The sequence below is a fragment of the Dysidea avara genome, chromosome 4, assembly GCF_963678975.1.
Source record: "Dysidea avara chromosome 4, odDysAvar1.4, whole genome shotgun sequence".
In the NCBI taxonomy this organism is placed as follows: domain Eukaryota; kingdom Metazoa; phylum Porifera; class Demospongiae; order Dictyoceratida; family Dysideidae; genus Dysidea; species Dysidea avara.
In genome coordinates, this window is record NC_089275.1 from 4,602,652 (window position 1) to 4,626,928 (window position 24,277).

At 36.5% G+C, this 24,277-nt stretch overlaps 1 protein-coding gene and 1 long non-coding RNA gene across 2 annotated transcripts in view; both read right to left on the reverse strand.

Annotated features, from left to right (window-relative positions):
* LOC136253448 (radial spoke head 14 homolog) overlaps positions 1-24,277 on the reverse strand; it is a 123,235-nt gene that overhangs the window by 5,423 nt on the left and 93,535 nt on the right. The gene's annotated exons all lie outside the window — the stretch shown is intronic.
* On the reverse strand, positions 9,219-18,049 carry LOC136254439 (uncharacterized). The gene is made up of 3 exons (XR_010700480.1): positions 17,936-18,049; positions 16,202-16,273; positions 9,219-9,251 (listed from the first exon to the last, which is right to left on the reverse strand). It is a non-coding gene; the product is annotated as an uncharacterized lncRNA (long non-coding RNA).

Consider the following 24,277-nt stretch of genomic DNA (forward strand, 5'->3'; position numbering starts at 1 on the left):
CTTCCCGGATGGAGAGTGGTAGAAAGTTTGTTGAAGCAATTTTGCACCATATTACGAACGGAGACGCTTCAATGGACGCTTTTGACGAATTCAGCGACTGAGAGCTAGTGATGTCACTTAAGGAAATATTCGAAAATTTAAGGGAGTACAAGTCCACCTCCACAAAGAAAGAGAAACTCTGGTGTGAATTCCACCGTAAAAGACTCCACAAGTTGCCTGATATTTGGAAGCGCTTTTGCAGGGGTTTAGACATCCCATACAGCTGGTAGCTAGCTAGCACGGATAATCCAAAGGCTGCAGCACATGTTGCTGTCAGACCTTCAGTGCTGGCCGCTGTAAAGCTTTAATAATAATAAAATGATAACGACTCCGGTTCCATGCACCCTTCATGCCAGCTTGTCTACACTGGCAGCACATTCAACAGAGCTGGTACCATCTATATATAACACAATTGTGACCAACTGATAAATAAATGTGCATGCATGCTCATTGCTATAATAGTACAACAAATACTGATATAGCTAACATTAATTTTGCAACACTACACAAGATAACAAAACGTAAAGGAAGAAAAGCAAACAAACAAATATAACCAGTTACCAAGTCACATTCAGCAACAATTATATTCCAGTATATGTATGTGCAGAACAATCCAAGTGTTCAGATAGTGAACTTGAAGCCATGTTGTCAATACATTAACATGGAAGTATCATTTACAAGAAGATATTGGTAGTGAATCTATTTATTTTTTATTTATTATTACTGAGCAGCCAGCACTGTTGATGTGCTCAGGAAAAAAATCACACATGTACATTACTACAATAATTAGAAACGTTAACTGAGAAAGAGTCAGAGTCATTTAAATCAATTAGGAGTTGTGGCAACGAGTTCCAGTCTTGAGCTGTTCTGGAGAAAAAACTTTTTGGTAAACTGTAGTAGATGTTGTAGGGAGTATGAAATGGTACTGATGATATTGCCTGGTTTCTCTGGTCATTGGGAGATAATTGGATGGAATAGATAAGGGAATTTGGTTATGAAGTGCTTTGTAAAATGTCTGCAGTCTGGATATCTTGCGTCGAGTTTTAAGTTCAGGCCAGGAGAGATGTTGGAGCATGGAAGTAACTGAACTGGATCTACTGTAATCTTTCAATACCCATCTTGCTGCTCTTCTTTGAATATTTTCAAGTTTATGTACATCACTGTTATAAATAGGGTCCCATACTACTGAAGCATATTCCAGTTGTGGTCTTACCATTGCTAAATACGCTGCTGCTTTCACTTGTGTAGAACAACTGCTTAGGTTTCTCTTAAGAAAGTTTAATGTTCTGGATGCTTTTACTGTTATTTTGTATACATGAGGTTACCAAGATAAATGTTTGTCCAAGAGTACTCTGAGGTATGTATGTCTATCAGTAATTGGTTGTTCAGTTCATAGTTGTGAATTATAGGTGACTGAGATCTGATGCATCTTATTACAACACATTTGGATACATTAAACCTAAGTTGCCATATGTGTACCCATTCTGATAGTCTGTCAAGATCTTGCTGAAGGATGGAAGCATCATTCTGGGAATCAATTACTCTATATAACAAGCAGTCATCAGCAAACAGCTGTAGTGGGGATAAAATACTTCTGGTAATGTCATTAATATACAACAAGAACATCAGAGGACCAAGTACTGTTCCTTGTGGTACCCCTGATGTAACTGTTACTGGGGTTGAGGATTTGCCATTAAGAAGTACACATTGTGTCTGATCAGTTAACCATGTTTTGATCCAGTTATATGTATTGTTCCTAATGCCATATAGTATTGTAATTTTGTAAGTAATCGCTGGTGTGGAACTGTGTCAAAAGCTTTAGCAAAATCAAGCAATATGATGTCAACTTGTTTCTGATGGTCTTGAGCTGTGCTTCTCACATCGGTGCACTGTTCTTCTTTGTCCTTATGGTAAACAACTCTCAGATTCTTCAGTGCTAATGGTGGTTATTCAGCAATTATATTGTGTATAGGTATGGATTCCATCTTTGTACCTCCCATTTCCTGTAGGATTGGTTTCAGAACAATCTAATATTCACATTACACTCTACTAATGTACTAGTAACTAATGACATGGTATATTGGTACACAAAGTTACTGATGTGTCCTCCAAAATAACACAAGTGTAAACTGTAAAATTATTAAAATGTCCAGTATGGTAACACGAATAGTAATTTCAATAAGCTATTTACACGGCACTGACGATGTAAACACCAGAAAACATAACACTTTTCTAACTGCTCTTACTGGTAGGCTTGCAAAATAACACAACTGCTAGAAGCACTGCTGGGTTACATTAAGCTTACCACAGAAGTGAGCGTCAATGATTGTTTCAAATCACTCGTGTACTAGAACACGCGCAGGTAATTTCGCCCTCGAGTAGAACAGTAATTAGCCCAATTGTCGCAACGCTTAGGCTGTAATTCTTCTACAACGTGCACAAAAGTGGCTTCTAACGAATTCGCGCTGCACTGGTATCTATGGTGACGGTCACTCGCGCTCGAGACACGGATGGTATTTCAAGTCTGTTACGTCATATTGAGAGTTTGTAAAGAGATATCACGTGAGTTACTTCCGTTTCCAATCCCTGTTGGTATACTGTATCTATGATTCCACACATTAAAAACATTATACATGTACACAACAGCATTTAGTTGAAATCACTATTGAATATCACCACAGTTTGATGGCAATTCTGCCCTCAACAGTTTCTGCCATTAAACTCTATACATACGAATATTCATCAGGCTACAGGTGCAATACAATCATTGGAATAAAACACTCTAGTAATCTAGTCTCCACATGCATATGCAACATGTAACAAATATAAGTGAAGACACTAAATGCTGAGAGTGGTATATATAGCGCCTGTCTATTATGAATTACACAATGGAGCTGATACATCATATTAAAGGCACACAACTACAATCTCAATAATACTGTAGAGTCGGGTTGTTAAGCACATGTGTCTATTAAACACATTTATTTGTTAAGTGCTCTTGTGATTAACCATGGCTGATAGGCACACATGGCCCAATGCAAGGCTCGACACGCGACAAAGTTACACATAGGAAGAAAAGCTAGAAGCATCAGAAAATTACAGTCTCCTCGAGCGCTTATGTCTCCCTTGAGGTCTTCCTCCACTATGTCATAGCAAATCAGCCTTCTGGATTGGGATATTCTTGTTCATCACAAAGATTTCACCCAGAAATGGAGTTAAATATTCTTATACACTGGCATGGTGACCATGAACTACTCTATTACAACATAGTGATTCTGTGTTAAACCATAGATATACTAACCCCAGCCATAATTATTTATTGTGCATGTGCGCCTAACAGATATTATGAAGTTTTCTCTGAAAATTATAAGCGCATGTGCTTAACAACCCCGACTCTGCTACATTGAATATACACACCTTCATATTGCCATCTTCTTCAGCATCCAACTTCTCCACCAAAGCAGGTACTAATTCTTTGACAGCTTCAGCTCCTAAAGTATCATTACCAAATAGTGTACATAGTTTAATGTTGATAAACATATCAGCTAAAGTGACTATAGTACTTCAGCTTAATCCACTATAAAGTACAAGGATATATGGTAGCTAATCAACAACATAGATATCCTAATACTTCAAAGGTATTCTGAGGTAAGTGAATTTGTTCAGGTCAATGAAGCCATTTGATTTACTCTAATACAACATTCATCAGCTACAAAATACTCTAATTGAACAACCAGTTTGGACAATTAAGGTGTTCGGATAATAGAATCAAGAATAATACACTAAATGTTAAATGTTGTAAAATAACTACGAAATGAGGTCCCAAAGTACACAAATGTATTAAACAAAATACGTTCTCTAATTATAAGTACAATATAGCATTGTATATATATAGAAGAAAAAAAGTCACCACATCAGTGGAAATTTTCACAAGCAATTTATCTGTATAGTCTCTTGTAGGAGCATATATATAGATACGCAGTATATAACTAACTCACCAGACTTGATCCTGGCACACATCTCAATAGCACAGTGAACACTATAACGTACCTCCTCCACTTTATCAGAAAACTATACACAACACAGTGGTCATACTATACAATCTGATGTGTGGTAACAGACCCACCAGTTTAGCTATATAGTTCTGATATTATCCCATATTGTAGGAAAGCATCTCTACCCAGTGAATGACCTGTGGATGTACATTGTACTATACGAGCTGTGTCAATCTGAAAGTGTTTTGTAAGCAAACTTTTTGGATATTGTATGATTTGAATCATTTCATGTGTTTACCCAATTTAGATACAAAAAAGAAATTTTATGTTGCAAAAAATATTCACAGTGTGAAGACATGCATTGCAGTACAGTGGAACCTCTCTTATCCAGCCGGTCTGGTACACACTACCATCCGTATCTCAGAAATGTCCATAACTAAGAATTGCATGCTGACATACTAAAAGTGACTAACTTAAATACAAGTAATGTTGTTATTACTATCTTAGTGGGCAGAGGGGTCACTCCCTTGGGTTGTAATCCATCCTAGTGCTTTCATCTACACCAAACTTCAATAAATTAGTGTAAGTCGCCAATTATCGGCACCATTTAATCACGCAATTGTAATTCCATAATTCAAAGATGTTTGAACTTCCAGCTTGAACCATTTAACAGAGCAGTCCTTCATCTCCTAGTGAACCAAATTTTAAATGTTTCACATGAGTAAACATGTTGTTATAAGAAAAATCGCAATGCCTATCGTGCACCAACTATTGGCATGGGGCACCTATTTTCAGCAATTGTACTTCTGTGATTGACCAATTTTCGGCACAATGTAGGATTTTGTGTGTAACTCCATGATGTCTTGTTGGTTCATTGTGAAATTGTTATGGGAGGTGCACGTGTAGTCTCTGGATAACTCCGTTTCACTGAAGTTTTATGAAGATGAGGCCAGCCATTCCAGAGATATTCAGGTTAGATGCAAAAAACATACTGTTTTCCAATATAAAATTATTTTTATGCAATTCCATGGTTAACCAGCATAGCTTGTATAGAACTTTTACAACAGTAATCACTGAATGAAAACAATTGTAAGAAATGCTGTAGAGGGTATAACAGCCAATTGTGGAACTTGGTAGCCTCCATACATCCTGTAGCCTCTATACTTTACAAGTGCTGATAATTGATACCTGCCAATAATTGGAAACTTGCACTACAAGCCACATGACTAATTTGGGCTGTCCAGACAATGGAGATACCTGAGCTCCAGTTAAGAGAAGTTCCACTGTACTCAAAATATTGGTGCAATTTTTACATTTGGGAGCCAATAAGTCGGTTATCTTATCATTACTGGCTATTGGATCTCCAATTGATTAACTAGTTATTAAAGTGAACAGTTAACCAGGGTATCATTGTATATACTTCAGCATGGACTTTCATGAATAAAATAATGACAGTTCCAAACAGTTGTTCTTAAATAGATTGGCGGATTTATGTAGATCAGTAAGCCGATTCATTTTACTCTAATAGAACATACACAAGTTACTACTTTTGGCAGTTAATTGAACGATCACTTCTGACATCGAAACAATGGTAAGAGTTGTATTTATGATAATACAATAGCTGACTAACATTACAGCCCTTACTGTGGTAGAACTGTAAAATACAGTTGCAGTTGTATTCAACTAAGCCTTCATTTTCTATAAAATTAAGAATTCCGTTTACAACTTAGCTCCAATATACCTCAATCCATCATACATTAATGTTGGCCATATGCATTACTCAGAACATTATGTTTGCTCTACAGTACAGAGGCAGATACAGTGTTCCTTACTTGCTAATGTAGTGGGGGCCTGGGCAGACTGACATCTCACATATGGGTCATTCCATGTCAAATCAACAAGGAATTTTGGGTCACCTCTCTGATTTTGATGAAACTTGGTGTGTTAGTAGTACCTGTGGTGCTTATCACTCATGCAAATTTTTAGCTCCATACATTCCTTAGTTTCTGATTTATGACCTCAAATATTTTGAATATTTCATGAAAATTTGGTCCATCTCTAGTTACAAAATCGACTGCAACTTTGCACTGTGTAAATATTTTTAAATGCAATTTTCACTGATGGAAGACTGTTGATTGACCTTTTCAGTGATCCCTAAATTATGGGATATCTACTTAATTATGGTTCAAAAGTACTTCATTGAACACTTTAATCCTATATATTTTGAAAACTGCTGCTTGAAATTTTTCAAATTCTTTTGTGAATAATTATTGGGTCATAGTCTATGTGTGATAAAATTGTTGTGGTGGGACCACAATGGGCTCAAGAGATATAATGAATTATGTTGTGGTATACGGTGGAATTTGCAGTCTATTATTGCTGTATTGGAGTGTACACCTCCAATAACCACTTGCAACAAGGCCATGCCAAGTTTGTCTTACAGAGTGAAGGTGTCTAGGTACATTGCAACCTGTATTAGTGACCACCTGTATTGAAAGGCCATCTATGTGCTGTAGTTATGTTATACCTCTTTAATGTATAGCACCAAAGCATCAACCCTTTCTAGCAAATCCAAAAATGGTCCTTATTAGACAGGTTGGCTATAAATTACAGATCTGACCATAAACATAATGTAAAAGTTGTACCATCTCTTCACAAATACCTTCTTTATTAAGTTGAATCCCACTGTAGTGGACTTACGTAGCCCTATTTGAGTTGCGTATGTGGCTGCATAGGTAGATACAACAGAGCTCCTCAGAAGGGATACCTGGATACCTTGATAACCAGGACACCTGTTTTTGTTTGTACACTGTACTCCCACTCTAGTGGTTCTGTGGCTTCTGCAATATGAGCACTTTATTATGGTCCTAGCAATGCAGGGGTTTTACCATATACATGCATTAATTGTACCTAAATGTGTAAAATTAATTACTACATTACTTTACATTCATGACCACTTTGTAGATCAAGTCATAAATTCATACACATACTCACATAGGAGGTAAACATGTTCACCACATATTTAACATTTGCCTGTACTGATCTTCAAAATGTGAACGCAAAATACTTTGAAAATCCATTAATTTTAGTAATTACAGTACTATAAATCACACATTGAGGTGCAAACAAGTGTTAATAATATAAAAACTCTTGGTACAAGTAATGCATCTACCGTATATAGTGTAACTCTTCTATTCCCTTGATCATTGATAAAGTTGTCATTTTTGAGAAACCACAGACTTGTCTTGGGTCCAAAATGTACATACAATTATAAAGTGAGATCGTGAAGCTATCAAGGTGCCCAGGTATCCTTTTTGAGGAGGTCTGTTGTACCTATATGCAGCCATGTATGTAACTTGAATAGTGTAGAGTAGGGATATGTATGTAAGTGCACTACGGCGAGATTTTACTCAATAAATAAATAAGGTATAATTGAAGAGATGGTACAACATTAATTAATGTGTTTATGGACACATGATGAGCTCATTTATAGTCAACCTGTCTAATAAGGACCATTTTTGGATTTGCTAGAAAGGGTTGATGCTTTGTTGCTATACATTAAGATCCAATTAAAGTATAAATTAACTGCAGCTTATAGATGGTCTTTCAATACAGGTGGTCACTAATACAGGTTGTAATGTACCTAGACACCTTCACTCTGTAAGATAAACTTGGCATGGCCTTGTTGCAAGTGGTTATTGGAGGTGTACACTCCAATACAGCAATAATAGACTGCAAATTCCACCGCATACCACAACATAATTCATTATATCTCTTGAGCCCATTGTGGTCCCACCACAACAATTTTATCAAACATAGACTATGACCCAATCATTATTCACAAAAGAATTCGAAAAATTTCAAGCAGCATTTTTCAAAGTATAAAGATTAAAGTTTTCAATGAAGTACTTTTGAACCATAGTTAAGTAGATATCCCATAATTTAGGGATCACTGAAAAGGTCAATCAACAGTCTTCCATCAGTGAAAAGTGCATTTAAAAATGTTTACACAGTGCAAAGTTGCAGTCGATTTTGTAACTAGAGATCTAGATGGACCAAATTTTCATGAAATATTCAAAATATTTGAGGTTATAAATCAGAAACTAAGGAATGTATGGAGCTAAAAATTTGCATGAGTGATAAGCACCACAGGTACTACTAACACACCAAGTTTCATCAAAATCCGAGAGGTGACCCAAAATTCCTTGTTGATTTGACATGGAATGACCCATATTCATCCTCATCATCCTTGAGGAGTGACTTCAAACTAACTGCAATACCTATCAGCATACAGGTAGGTACCGTATAACCTAAATATTTTGAGGGGGAAAATTTTCATTGATTTCATTGTTTTCAGGGTTACCAGTGAAAATTTTTATCCTTGAAATATACAGACATCCATATATATTCAATACATTTTGGGGGTGTTTGCAGATCTGCAAAACATTTTAATAAGGTAACATTGCTGAACCCCGAAAAATTTGCCCCTTGAAATATTTAGGCATACACAGTATTATTTTCTGCCAGTACATTAGCACAACTACTAGTCTTTGTTATCTGGCCTCCCTGGTTGATACTGAGTGTGGAGTTTGGCCAAATTCAGATCACCTGCAGATCACATCACAATGGGTTGGCTTTTATAGTTGGTCTGGGTATCTGCACTGTTTCACTGTCGGACACTTTCTCATGTACAGATAGATTCCTAGGCTAGTGGCACATACAGGCTCTGCCTTCTATGTTCACCCTCCAGTGCTTAGCTGGTAAAACAGGTCATAACATCGGTGAAACATAGAGATAACCCCTTACCTCTTGGTGAAGGGTTTATTATTATAGTTGGCAGAACTCAATATGATAATAAAATTAACACAATCTAAAGTGAAGTGGGAAAATCTATTATCTATTTTTGCACTTGCAAAAATAGGGCAAAATGCCACAGATTTGCAATACCATGATAATGAAGTACAAAAACATACAGATTTTGCAACCAACACATTTTAAATGAATCCATTTTCTGCCAATACAAATAATGCATATTAAATGTACAGTGATATCATGCTGTTTGTAGTTACGTCGATTCTTGCTGTGTAATTTGATCATCTTCTGTTTTCTTTCCTAGCACATCCACACATGAGATCTTTCCATGAATGTACCGGATACTGGAATTTTCGACCGTCATACAGTTCCTTCCCATCTCCAAACTAGCAATAATAGGTGTTCCTGAAATGAAAACAAAAAGAGATAAAAACTGCAGTTGATTATATACAAAAGTAAGAAACAAGGTTCTGAAATTTCAGAACAAAAGAATTTTACAATTTCAGAACAAAAAGAGCTTTGAAATTTCAGAAAATATTAGTTTAAGGTTTCTGAAAATTGAGAGCAATTTCAAGACAAGAAGAGTTCTGATATAAAACAAAAAGGCAAAACTTCAAAACAAAACGAGCTCTGAAATTTCAAAACAAAATGATTCTGAAATTTCAGAACACAAAAGATTTTTGAAATTGCAGAACACAAAAGATTTCTGAAATTTCAGAACACAAAGATTTCTCTGAAATTTCAGCACACAAAGATTTCTCTGAAATTTCAGAACAAAAAGATTTCTGAAAATTCAGAACAAAATGATTTCTGATTTCAGAGCTCTGAAATCTTGGACAACAAAAATGGCACTGAAATTTCAGAACAATAAGATTTCTGAATTTTCAGAAGAAAAAGAACTGGGCTTAGAAATTTTGTGAACAAAAAATCTGAAATTGGTCAAAAGTTTCTGAAATTTCAGATGAAATACAGCTTTGAAATCCTGGACAACTAGATGGGCTCTGGAATTTCAGAACAATAAGATTTTTGATATTTCAGAAGAAAAGGCTGAGCTGTGAAGTTTGTCAGCAAAAACAGCTTTTGAAATTTAACCAAAAGTTTCTGAAATTTCAGATTAAAAAAGAGCTCTGAAATCTTGGAAAAGGGGATTTTGAATTTCAGAACAATAACATTTCTGAAATTTCAGAAGAAAAAAGCTGGACATTCTGAACTTTGTGGGCAAAAAAAGCTTCTGAAATTTAACAAAAAGTTTCTGAAATTTCAGATAAAAAAAGCTCTGGAATCTTAAGACAACAAAAAGGGCTCTGAAATTTCAGAACATTAAGATTTCTGAAATTTCAAAAGAAAATGATCTGGGCTCTAAAAATTTCACAGCACAATATATGAATTTTGAAAAGTTTCTGAAATTTCAGGTTAAAAAAGATTTCTGAAATATCAGAAGTAAAAGAGCTCTGAAATCTTGGGACTAAAGAGCCTTGAATTTCAGAGCAAAATGATTCCGAAAATACAATGCCATGAATGTCTTTTTCAGTAGGACTCAAAGGCTGATAACACTTTATAAAACCGAGCCTTGTCTTGACAGCATCAGGCAGTCAAGTTAGTAGAAAATTTAGTTAAGTGGAAAACTTTAATGTGTTGGAATGGTTTGGAGTCGCTGAAGACAGATTTAGGCTTGGTTATGCCTAATCAATACTGCCAAGCTATCATGAAGGAAAGTGAAGCCGGTTTCTGGATAATATTCGTGGCCTGAACTAAACTTTCATGATCCCTAATATACGATACTACTGTACTGTATGATAAAAAAAGCAGTAAAACAAGGGAGGTCAAGCTATACTAGTGCTCATTTAAGTTTTACTTGGATAGCATACAGCCTGTTAATAGTGTACTGTAACCATGACTGAAGTAGTTCACTAGTATAGCTATACAAGTGTAAATGACCTCCTTTGTTTCACTGTCTTTTATTTCTATATGATTCCTACTTCAATCACTTTGTCCAACCTTTATTTTCAGCAACCTGACTGATATCGATGGCTGGTGAACTGACACATACTGGACCAAAGGAAAGAATGAAGCACTGGCAAGACACATTATAAAAATCAAGGCTGGCTATTAGGTGATAATTTTCAGAAAAATCCAAACCTTCATGATCCTTTTTTACAGCACTATCATACTGTATGCATGATAGTTTAACACTGGGAAGTTGAAACCCTCCTCAGTTGTCACTGTATATGTAAAAAGCCTGTATAGCTTACCTTGAGAGACTTGTGCTATGCACACAGGTTCGTAAATACAAAACTATACATACACTATCTATGCATCTAATCATACATCATGCAACAGCCATCTCATTGAGGTACGTTCATACATTTAAGTGTGCAGCAAGATAGCATTCTATTCACAAATGTGCAACCACATAGAGAGAAAATTTTGCAGCTTCTGAACTGAGCAGACTGTTGTGAAACTCAGACATCGCTCTAATGACTACCACATATGGCAAAATTTAAAGCCGAAAGCACATGTGAGGTATCTGCTTTATAATGTAATTTATTGTGACGTCCATTGCACTGCTGACTCACTAGTGTGGGGCTCGCTCAAGCTCACTCCAACAACAACATTGCAGTGCAGTAAAATGAAACTTGATACATGTGTAAACATCATGAGCGCATATTTCTAAATGCACACAATAATAATTTTATGTATCTGCATGCTGCCTTTTTTCATTGTGGTGCCGATCCGATACCGATATACCAAAAACAACAAACTGATATATGATTGTCAGTGCAGCATTATTGTATACTAGATAATTCAATATACGTTTTCCTTCACTGTTGACTGAAATGATTAAAACATACATGAAATGATTTACATAGCATACAGTTTTTACCTGATGTACTTCAATGGAATTTATCACAAAAACAGATTTATGCAAACAAGTCAGGTTTCACTCAGTGGGTCACAATTCAAAATGACTTAGACCACAAAGTGGTTGTAAGCTATTTAAAATTGTACGAAGTGGATGAAGTTGAACTAATCATTGTTCCTACCCTTCTACCCAAACTAATGCATTGGTTCTCAAGCTACTCATAGACCGAGGTGGGATCGATGGTTCTTTCTATATTACTGTACCAGAGTGTGCAATAATAAGAGCTGTGAAAATTAGCTGTTTGAGAATGGAACTGGCCATACACCATTGATATGCTTCACCCTCTTCATACAATTCTAAATAGCTTGCAACCACTTCATGGTCTCAGCCATTTATAAACTAAACAGCACAGCAGCATGTATATACAGCTGTCAGCTAAACAAATAAGTACCACCATCGAGTTAAGACATGTGCAGCCTATGTGGTGCTAATAGTACCTGTCCTATCATGCTAGAACTGAAACATGGTCAACAAAGAGAAATGGATCAGTACAACTGCCATATAGTACTATATACGGCAGTCCATATGCTGTGAAGCAATATCAGCATGCTGACTTACTATGAGCAAACGTAGATGCAATGGCACCTATCTATGTGCAGAACCATTTCAGATTACACAGAGCTTGTTATGGTCAGACATCTGCCACTTTTCAACCATTTTTGGCTAATGTCTAAACAATTTTTGTACAGTACTATTAAGTATGTCTGACCACATAACAGGATTGGTTAGATCATTTCCAAAACGTAATTTCAGGCCCTGAATCAATGTATTGGAAATGAAGCATTACAGATCATTATACTAAAGTGTAGCATGTATGGTCATAGTTTTATAGCTTTAATTTTTTTTAATCTATCAGCCTAATAGTAAAATGATGGACAACTAAACAGCAGAATGAATCATGTGTAATCTAAAGCAAAAATTATGATCAATGATCAACACATGTCCAAACTATGTGGCTGTTGTAGTACATACAAAACTATAGAATGGTCAATTGCTATATTACAAGCAAAGATTGACTTAACATACTTCCTGACACCCAGGTTAAGTAATTTTAAACCTGCGCACCTGGTTTACTGAAATTCTTTTCATAAAAGTGTGTGTGTGTGTGTGTGTGTGTGTGTGTGTGTGTGTGTGTGTGTGTGTGTGTGTGTGTGTGTGTGTGTGTGTGTGTGTGTGTGTGTGTGTGTGTGTATCTACCTATCTATGTTAGTCCATATTCACCCACATGAGCAAAATCGTTAAATGGTAAAAAGCAACCAGGATGTAAGAATTAAAAGCTAAATTAAGTTTTTATTAACCTTCCATACACATAAACTTTGTTCCGCAGGGTTTCAACTCGGAGGTCTGAAATACAGGAATGGCGACTCTTCGTGAACAGTCTTCCCTTTTGGTTTTATAGACATTTAATAACTTCAACATTGAAGGCCTCTTAGGCTACCAGAGATAGTGTTTCCTTGGAGTTGAAAGGAGGGAGTTACGTACCCTTACTTACACAAATGAAAATGAAAGGTAGCCTCAAGGCTTTCTCTAAATAATTAGCATGAGAAAGCATAAGACACACTATAAAGCTGTTGAAAAGATACTTCTGTGCATGAGTTGTGGTTTAACATGGTTATGCTTCGTTAGTAATGTATAGAAATGTAATTACAGAATTACAAAATAATTTACAACTTACAAATGTACTGAATTACAGTATTTACAAATCCAATTATCTAGCTGAATTAATAATAGCAATAGCATGAATAAAATCTACATGATTGATTCCTTGCCTATTTAGCTAGAATTGGAAAGTATTAATTGCATGGCCACCTGGCTTTTACAAGTACCATAACATCACCTTGTTATAATTTAGGCAAGCAGTTCATGTCATCAAGTTACAAAAGAGATGGTACTTACTCTAATAGAACACAAGGACAAACATACACACAGACAAATCAACATGCACCCAATTCTCCAGCCCAATACCAATACTTTTCCAACAGTCTATATGCTATGAAACAATACCACAACGCTATGAACGTAGTATTACGAACAAACAAAAAAAAGTTAAACTAGAAGAAGCATGCACCAAAAAGGTAAAGCTATGCCTGTGATATTAACCTGCAGCCTATACGCTGCCAGTAACCACAACAACTTCAGGGAAGTGCTATATCAGCCCGTCCAGCTGAGTTGGTTGTCCTGTGGTTTGCATGGAATGCAGCTGAATTTTCCATTACATCATGGCCTTCAACATGCTATAGTGGACTAAGGAAAGCATGTAAAAGCTTGCATTAAACTTTGTGACATAGTGTAATGATGAGCATTTTATTTCATGTTGATATGCGTACATATTAATGAGTAAGCATCGTCAACAGCTGACATAATTACAAGTGAAGGTATACAAAATGGGAGGACAACTAATAGAAAAAGATGACGGAAAGCCAGTTGTAAAATATAATGTTATCAGTGTAAATAATGTTCACATCGCACAACATTTTCAACATATTGATTGATAAAGCATAGCCAATAGGTAATAATTTAGCATCTGTAAAACTTAATTGTTAGTTCACAAATACTGCACAGGAGCAACATGCAAGTGACCACATAATCTTTCTACTACCAACACATATAAACTGATGTTGATCCACAAGTTCATAATCAATTGAGAAATGATTGTGGACTCTATAGGTTTCATCAGTTTAGTAATTCCCATACGTATTTATACTTTTTTAACCTTGCTATTGACAGATATGTGAAAAAACTGAAAATGTTGGTGGGATATATATATATATATGCGCCAACGTTAATAATAGTGGGACCAGCTAGTGAGAAATATAATATGTTAAATAAATTATAATGTACAGTATACGGGGAAGGTAGATAAAAAGTGAAAGTCTAATGTGCAGTTGGTGTAGCTCAGAACAGTAATGTATCCTTGGCCCTTTGGGGCTATTTAGTTCTTTATCTGATGCATACATATAATGGCGCAATATAATTGATAAAGCGCATAAGATGTGTAATATCTACTGAACAAAAACTAAATCACATGGACCACTCTATCTCACTAGTAACAAGGATTGATATATATTTTACCATTTTGGTGGAGGTTTCAGCTGTTACAAAGAGTAACAATACTCGTGCAACTAGTTAACACATCGGTATCCATGGTAATGAAACTTTGAAAGGATAAAGAAGTAGTTGAATGTGAATAAAGTTTCAAAGCCTAGAACCACTGTTACAGGTCATGCTTCTGTTTAAAAAGAACAGACAACAGCAAAGGTGGATATACCATTGTTACAGGTCATGCTGATGGGACCTTCTTTTTGAAAAGAACAGACAAACAGTAAAGGTGGACTAGTATGCATCAGTGCACACCTGCCTTCTGTAAAACAACAAAAGTCCATGTACAGCTAGATTTGATTTAGTTTTACATCATGCAGTATCTACTTGAAACACAGTAATAACTTGTGTATAGAAGCCTACCAGAGATAGTTAGTAGTCTTATTCTGCTCTTGTGCTGGTTAAAGGGACTGTAAACAAACAGTAGTGTCTCAGATTATTTCTTGGATAGGTTTAGTAGCCCAGTACAGCAAATAGAGGTAGAGAAAAATGAGGAAAAACAAATGCGATGGTGCAACTGGTATGCACAAGATATTATCTCTGTTAGGTGGAGAAGTGACTCAGGGAAAATGTAACAGCTATACCATTGTTTGTTTCATGGTACTGCTAAACCAGCTTTTGTAAACAAACTTACTTCAGAGAAGCTTTGATAGCGGAAAGCATGCACTACAGGCTGAGCTACAGACAGCAATTCAACTATTGTTCTATTGTTTTCCAGCAGAAATTTCCAGCAATCTTGGAACACTACGACATTGAAAGGAGAACAGCTTGGTATTTATGAGCATGATGGTTACTAAACTGTTTAGTTTCCATTGTTCTTGGCATCTAAACACACTACAATATTTTCAAAGTACACTGAGATCAACAGCCATGACAAGATTATGGCAAAAGAGTATTAAAGAGTTTCTTAGTTTCTGGTGTTGAAGTTCATACTGTACCGACAAAAAATAAGTATTTAGCAGCTGGGCAACCAGTATAATACTATAGCTAGGTTATCAGAAGTTTGCTAAATGCCTATCTCATTTTAAACATTTAACAATTCAAGTGATTACCTATTTTGCAGAATGCAGTAAGTGTACCAGCAGTGGTACGGTAAGACCAATGAACTTGTTCATGCACAAAATGCTGAAGTGTCGAATATAAGACATAGATAGGCATGAAGTATTGTAGTGGCTTTTTCTGTACTGTAATTTTTACTCACACATCCACTGAGGGAACACAGGTCATGTGTAAATGAATAAGTGACTTATGCAGTCAACCCCTAAACGACCTGTACTATAATCTAAACTAATCTAAATACTATACATAAATATTATTTAAATTATCAACATACCTGCATATATTAAAAGTGACACTTGCATCCATTGTCGACAACTTTCCAATGTTGGGTCAATGAGGAGAAGTTCTACATAATTACATACGTATATGCATAGTAGTGAAACATATACACTTACATACATGCACAGAAAATATAGCATATTAATTGTGTATATAAAAGTAGCCCTTTGAACATGATATCAGATTATTGGATACAACAATCTGTACTACTTAGGTCCTTCAAGTCCATTGTAAATTAATCCTTTTTGGCAAGCACATGTTTGGAACTTTCTTACCACCTATTTGTAGTTGCATTACACACTACATGCAGGATTTTGAAAACTAAAAGCAAAGCAAAAACATTATACTGATACCCTTCCATTCAAAACTTAAACTGAAACCTGTTTTAGTTGCCATTTGTTCTCACTTTAAAGGCCAACTTAAAAGAATATGCTTAGTACAGATGCCAATCCACCTGTCTAAAACAGCAAAGGCAAAAATTAGCCTGTTTACATACAAACAGGTTCCATTGCTAGGCTTGGGATGAAGTACATTGGTACTTGTCTTGAGTGCACTTAAGCACACCCTTTAGAGTGCAATGAAGCCCTTTCATATGAAGCTGACATTGGAATTAATGGTCAAAGTGCAATAAGGTCTGACCTTAGTCCCTTTACTTCTGAGGCAAGTACACAAAAAATTTGGAATTTTCAACTAGACTAGGGACCATAGCACATCGATAAAAAGAAGCACAGTAGGGCTATAGGCTTTAATATCGTGCACTATTCCAGCTTGTTTCAGTACTATTTATTGATGTGCGATGGTCCCTACTCTAGTACAAAGCAATGTCGAACAGTGAAAAAATCCAGCCCGTAGCTTTAGCCATTATCAAGTTACGTTTGTCTGAAGGCATCAATCAGTCAGTTACTCAGTGAAAATTCTGTTAATAATTTTAAAATTCCGTAGCAACTTGTTGAAAGTGTTTCGGGTTGATCTGAAGAATTGTTTGGGCCTAACCAATACTACTTCATCGTCATTATCACTTGCTACATGCTTATGGTGAACATAATATTCCTGGTTATGCAGTCAGGGAAACCTCAGTATGCTATGTCAATGCAAATATTTTATCATACCAGCACAACCACTCTCAATCTACTAACTTCTTTGTGCATAACGAGCCAAAGGTACACAAAAGTACAATGAATAGTTGCATTCTTTACAAGGATCAAAGCATGCTAAGAATGTCAAGGATATTTCATTGAATAGACAATAAAATTGGCTTCCTGCATGTACAGTGTTTGCTGATTAAGCTACCTGTATTTAACACTCTCTTTTTATCTCATATCAACACCTTCCCCAGACTGAACTCCTGCTACTATCCAAGGAATTTCAACAATGGGGATGTATTCTGTGTCCAGCATGAATGCAATAAAAAAATAAGATAGGTCCTTGATCCCATACCAGCATACCCATGGTCTAAGTCTTCAGACTCTTGTCTGAAAGACCACTTCATACCAGAGGATCTTCAAGTTCTCTTCTATCAGTCTAACCCATTAATAGTGTAGGTCTTGCTAGGGCTCCTATACTGTGCATCCAGTGCATAGTACCCCTGAGTCGAGAGGGGCGCTTACACGCCCCTCTATACTGAATCTATACTATTACGCTACTAAAATACTGAGTGAGATGCTATCATTTCATTTACAGTAGTTAGCTTATCGTGAAGCAGATAAAAAACAACAACAAAACAACATACCTTCAGCCGGTTCAGCACCACTACAAGACTTATCCACGGCTTCCACGCCAACAACCTCTGAGTCATTACGTCTTTGTCCCTCACCTCGCCGACCTAAACCCAAATTAGCTCACGTGCACCTTAATTGCATTAACTAGCGGCGCCAGTCTTTTGAAGGTGGAGCCATACTAGTGTCAAACGAGGTGTCAACTAAGGTTCAGTCTTTATTTCAAAGTTCTGCAGCTTAATAAAGCCACTCACTCACTCTCACTCACTCACTCACTCACTCACTCACTCACTCACTCACTCACTCACTCACTCACTCACTCACTCACTCACTCACTCACTCACTCACTCACTCACTCACTCACTCACTCACTCACTCACTCACTCACTCACTCACTCACTCACTCACTCACTCACTCACTCACTCACTCACTCACTCACTCACTCACTCACTCACTCACTCACTCACTCACTCACTCACTCACTCACTCACTCACTCACTCACTCACTCACTCACTCACTCACTCACTCACTCACTCACTCACTCACTCACTCACTCACTCACTCACTCACTCACTCACTCACTCACTCACTCACTCACTCACTCACTCACTCACTCACTCACTCACTCACTCACTCACTCACTCACTCACTCACTCACTCACTCACTCACTCACTCACTCACTCACTCACTCACTCACTCACTCACTCACTCACTCACTCACTCACTCACTCACTCACTCACTCACTCACTCACTCACTCACTCACTCACTCACTCACTCTCTCTTACTCACTCATCGAGTGTGAGTTATTTATTTTTAAATTTCACATTAATTTTTGTTTAGCTACAGTCACCCCTTACTGTTGATAGATAACAGTTCTACTGTAAGCTCTTAAAAAATTTACAGTTTCACAAGTTTACCATTTGCTATGCTAGCAATATTCATGAACAAAAGCCCCTCAGATGTGTTACTACAGGTTAGCCCACTCCAAATAAATTCTCTGTTTCACGTACTGGACTCAAACATATTTGCATGTGGGTGGGCAGTCCATTTCCATAGCCATTAGTTACCTGGCACAATCATAGAAAAAAACTGCATAAAAGCATGTTTAAGCTTGTTCCTTCCTTTTTTACGCTGCAAAAATAGCAGAAATGTGAAGTTTGTACCAACTTGATAGTACTGCTGACACGTGAGCTGAAATGGTTTCAAGTAAGCCTGTCAGTATGCAATAATAACCGGATAATAATGGAAGAATATGGAATAATGGAATCTTTAGAGCTGACAGTAACTAGATGCAAATTTATTTGGAGTCACCTTACAGTGTTACCACCAACTCAAAAATATTACAACTTCATGTTTGCTACTTGGTACAGTAGTAATGATCATGTACACAAATGTGTAGCTACAGGCAACAGTTGTATAGCTGCAAACTTACAACTTCACATTCATTTATCGTTCACTACGCTAGCAACGGTTATACACATACACCCTCTCAAATGTGTTACAGTATTATCATCAACTCAACAATTTCTTTACATTCTATATTAAATTTGCTATGCTAACAATGGTTACGTACGCACCTCCCTCACATGTGCAGCTTTTGGCTACTGTGTTACCACTAACTCAAAGAATTTGTAATTAAATTTTAATATTTTCCATTTGCTAAACTGACAATGATGCATCCTATAATCTGTTGCTTTAGGCAACAGTGTTATTGCTTACTTACAGTTGCACATTTTCCACTTGCTACACTAGCAATCATTATACCTCCATTAAATGTGTTGCAGCTATGAGGTGCGCTGCTTTTACTACTGCTAACTCAAAGAATTTACATTTTAAAATTTGCCATTTGCTAAACTAATAACGGTCACATACATAATAATTATGCACCTTAATGTTGCTATGGGCAATAGTGTTACCCACACCTCCCTCACATGTACTACTTTTAACTTAATTAATACCACTAACTCATGATGAACAAGAATTTTAATTTGCCATTTTCTAAACTAACAGTGGTCACATACATATGCACCCCAAAATCTGTTGCTATGGCAACAGTGTTATTGCTAACTTGAAAATCTTACAATTTCATATTTGTCATTTGCTGTGCGCGCTAGCAATGTTCACGTACACATTCCCCCTCAAATGTGTTGCTATAGGCTACAGTGTTACTGGTAACTAAAAAAAGCCCTCACTATTTCACATTTGCTATTTGCCACACTAACAATGGTCACGCACACATTTCCCTCACATATGTTGCTTTGGCTACATTATTACTGCTAAATTTTATTTGTGATTTGCTAAGCTAACAATGATCACATACATTCATTGTTAGTTCAGCAGATGACAAAAAATAATATTAAATTGAAAAGTTCTTTGATCATGTGTTAGTGGTAACAATGTAGCCAAAAACAACACATGTGAGGGAGGTGTGTACACGACTATGTGACTATTGACAATAATGTGAAATTGTAAAAGCTTTGTTGATTCAGAGGTAATAGATCATAGCCAACACATTTGAGGGGGCATGTGTGCATTACTAGTGTAGTAAATGGAAAAGGCGAAATTGTGTAACACTGTAGCACATTTGAGGGGGCATGTGTATGTATCCATTGCTAGAGGTGCATATACGTGACCACTGTGCCAAAAGCAACACATGTGAGGGAGGTGTGTATGTGACCATTGCTATGGCAAATATAAACAAATGCAAAAATTATTGATTTTATTATTATTATTAATGATTTACAGTGACCAGCACTGAAGGTCTGACAGCAACTTGTGCTGCAAAATGCAGCCTCAGATTACCTAACCTAGTTAAAAGGACTCAGACTTAAACAATAACTTTATAGCAAGTTGTAAGGTTTTTGAGTTAGAAATAACATTGTAGCCTATAGCAACACAAATAAGGGGACGTGTGTAATGGAACGGTTCTCCACCTTTTAAACACACTTTATGTAACAACTTTAAACAGGCTGTAGGACTAGGTGACCTACAGACCTTCAGCACTTGTGCCTTATAAATTAAAATAACCATTGTTATGTTAGCAACTGGCAAATGTGAAATCATATTTTTAATTAGCAGTCATATTTGAGGGGGCATGTATAAGTGAACATCGCTAGTAATGCAAATTTTCATTAGCAGTAACACTGTTGTCATAGCATCAGATTTTAGGGTACATATGTATGTCACCATTGTTAATCATGACAAAATATCAAATTGATAATTCGTTGATCATGAGTTAGTGGTAACACCGTATTTAAAAATAGCACTTGTGAGGGAGGTGAGTATGTGACCATTAAAATCAATGTGAAATTGTAAAAATTTTATTGAGCTGGAACACATTTGAGGGGGTTACATGTATACACAACCATTGCTAGTGTGTATAGTAAATAATGAAATTGTGTAACGCTGTAGCACATTTCAGAAGGAGTGTGTGCATAACCATTACCAGTGAAAAAAGTTACAAATGTGAAATAATCAAGTTATCAGTAACACTGTTGTCTGTAGCAACAGTATTTAGAGTGCATACATGCTGTTTAGCTAATCACAAATAGTAATTCGTGATTTCTTTAATTTAGCGGTAACATTTAATGTAGCCAAAGCAACACATGTGAGGGAGGAGTGTACATGACCATTGTTAGTGTGGTAAATACATAGAAAATGTGAAAATGTAAGGTTTTTGAGTTAGCAGTAACACTGTATCCTATAGCTACACATTTGAAGGGGCATGAGTGCGTAACCATTGTTTTGTTATTGAAACTGTAAAATTTTAATTAGCAGTCACATTTGAGAGAGTATGTGTACATCAACATTGCTAGTGTAGTAAATGGCAAATGCAAAATTGCAAGTTAGTAGTAGCATTATTGCCATAGCAACAGATTTTAGAGCACATAATATGTATGTGATCATTGTTAGTATAGCAAATAGCAAACTAGCATAATTAATCTGAAATTGTAAAAATTTTGTTCAGTTGGAGGTAATACTGTAATGCGTTTGAGAGGTATAATATGTGCATAACCATTGCTAGCGAGTAGTAACTGGCAAATTCCAAATTTGTGTAACATTGTAACACATTTCAAGGGATGTGTGTGCATGATGCAAATGTGAAATTGTAATTTTTTAAAGTTAGCAGTAAAACTGTTGCTATAGTAACAGTACTTAGTAGTGCTGAAACAATTATTCAGTCATTTGACTATTCGGTCGGAATGACACTATTCGATTCATTAACACTTTATTCAAATAATTGTTAGCACTTCGTACACTGTATTCAGATGGAAAACCCACTTAAGATTGTGAATGAAGAGATGTTTCTATACTTTAAAAATTCTATTTTAGAAAAGACACTGTTAGAAATAGCGCTTAGGCTTTAGCTACCTTGCTCCATAATAAAAGGTTTCAATACTTATTCTATAGAAGTATAAGCTTAAAGAATAATCGAATATTTGGTCATTTGTTCACAACTATTCGAATAGTAAAAATTGCTATTCGTTTCAGCACTAGTATTTAGGGTGCATAATTATAATATATAATGTATGCACACTAAAATCTATTGCTATTGGCAACAGTGTTACTGCTAACTTAAAAAAATTTACAACTTCATGTTTGTGCCAACTGCTCAAATGTGCTACAGTGTTACTGCTAATTCAAAAAAATTGCAATAAAATATTTGTCATTTGCTACCATAACAATGGTTACATACACATGCCCCATACATGTGTTGCTATAGGCTGCAGTGTAACACACCCACCCTCAAATATTTAATGTATTGCTATAGGTTACAGTGTAACACACCCACCCTCAAATATTTAATGTGTTGCTATAGGTTACAGTGTAACACACCCACCCTCAAATATTTAATGTGTTGCTATAGGCTGCAGTGTTACTGCTAATACCATAACAATGATTGCATAATCACGCCCCCTCAAATATACCATAACAATGGTTATGTACACATGCCTCCCTCATTTTTGAGGGGGCATGTTTATGTAACCATTGTTATAGTAAATAGCAACATTTTTTACACTAACCCAATGGTCACATACATACCTCTTTCATATGTGTTGCTGTGCACGTGGCTACAGCTCGAAGGTCCATTTAACATGAGTGACTGATGTGACCAATGTATCACACTACCTGTTGGTCAGGCCATTATGTGTGTGCATGTTGGTCAGGCCATTTCTGTTGTTCAGGCCATTATATCCCTGTCTAGATCTGGTAGCTACAAGAGAAGGCTAGGATTAAAAAACAAAGATACAATAGTGATCTGACTCAAGTGTAAGCACTGAGCAGAATACGTCTGCCGGTACTGGGGATGCATCAGGAAGTGAAATTAGTTGGACTAGCTAGTTATCATTCCAGCACTGTCCCGTATAGGGTTTTGGAGTATTATTACTAATTTAATATTTGCCATTTGCCAACCTAACAATGGTCACGTATCATATATCTGTTGCATAAGAAACAGTGTTACTGCTAACTAGCAAAAAGTTGTAATTACATATTTGCAACTTGCTCCACTAGCAATGGCTATGTATATGACCCCTCTACAGTGTTACACAATTAATTTTCACATTTTGCCATTTACTACACTAACAACAGTTATGTACATATGTTCCCTCAAATGTGCTGCTATAATAGTGTTACCTCAACTCAATAGCTTTTTTTTTACAATTCACATTAGTTTTGCTATTTGCCATGCTAGCTAACAATGGCCACATACACAATGGCCACATACACAATGGCCACATACACAATGGCCACATACACAATGGCCACGTACACAATTCCCTCACATATGCTGCTTTTAAGTACAGTGTTAATTCGTGATCAAAATTTATATTTGCCATTGGCTAAGCTAAACTCTGTTGCTATGGGCAACAGTGTTACTGCCATATGTAACTCAACATGCAACAATGGTGACTTACACATGTCCATTGTTATAACGGGTGTGCTATTCTACGCTATAGCTAGCATCTCTCTCTCTCTCTCTCTCTCTCTCACGCACACACACACACTCACACACGCACAAGTACGAACGCACGCATGCACGTACGCACGCACGCACACACACAGCACCTGTGTAGTGCACAGGTGTCCCAGTATTGGTTCACTGCTAGTATGGCAGCAGTGAAAGTTTTGCTTGCATTGTGCTTTTGCTCGAGGGTGCATAGGAGTCAGCTCAGGAAAATCCTCCTAGGGCAGGACTAGGAGGCAGTACCATGTCCTTCATAGACTCTGTGTGACACACACACACACACACACACACACACACACACACACACACACACACACACACACACACACACACACACACACACACACACACACACACACACACACACACACACACACACACAC